An 856-nucleotide genomic window follows, 5' to 3' on the forward strand; every position below is an offset into this window, starting at 1 on the left:
ATATTCAAAATATCTCTGAGTCTACAACAGCTAGAAACATATATTTGCCTTTCCTTGACCTATCTTCTAAGATAAGTCGTAGGGTCAGTATTGCCTCTCGCGTTCTAACGTTTCTACGGAACCCAAACTGATCATCCCCGACGTCAGCTTCTGCTAGTTTTTCCATTCGTTTGTAAGTAATTCGCGATAGTAGTTTGCAGCCATGACTTATCAAATTGATAGTTCGGAAATTTTCACTGCTGTCAACACCTGCTTTCTTTGGAACTGGGATTGTTATATTCTTCTTGAAGTCTGAGAGTATTTCGCCTGTCTCAAACATCTTGCTCACCAGATGGAAGAGTTATGTCAGGGCTGGCTCTCCCAAGGCTATCAGTAGTTCTAAAAGAATGTTGTCTGCTCCCGGAGCCTTGTTTCAACTTACGTCTTTCAGTGCTCTGTCAAATTCTTCACGCAGTATCGCATCCCCTATTTCATCATCATCTACGTCCTCTTCCATTTCCATAACGTTGTCCTCAGGTACGTCGCCCTTGTATAGACCCTCCACCTTTCTGCTCTCTATTCTTTGCAAGAACTTGTTTTCCATCTGAGCTGTTGATAGTGATACAGGTGGTTCTCTTTTCTCCAAAGGTCTCTTTAATTTTCCTATAGGCAATATCTATCTTAACCTGGTGGCATGTGCTTCTACATCCTTACATCTGTTCTCTAGACATCCCTGCTTAGCCATTTTTTTGTGCTTCCTGTCAATCACATTTTTTAGACGTTCGTATTCCTTTCCACCTGCTTACTTTTCTTCGTTTTTATATTTTCTCCTTTCATCATTAAATTCAATATCTCTTCTGTTGACCAAGGATTTCTA

The sequence above is a fragment of the Schistocerca serialis genome, chromosome 5 (genome assembly GCF_023864345.2).
Source record: "Schistocerca serialis cubense isolate TAMUIC-IGC-003099 chromosome 5, iqSchSeri2.2, whole genome shotgun sequence".
Taxonomy (NCBI): Eukaryota; Metazoa; Arthropoda; class Insecta; order Orthoptera; family Acrididae; genus Schistocerca; species Schistocerca serialis.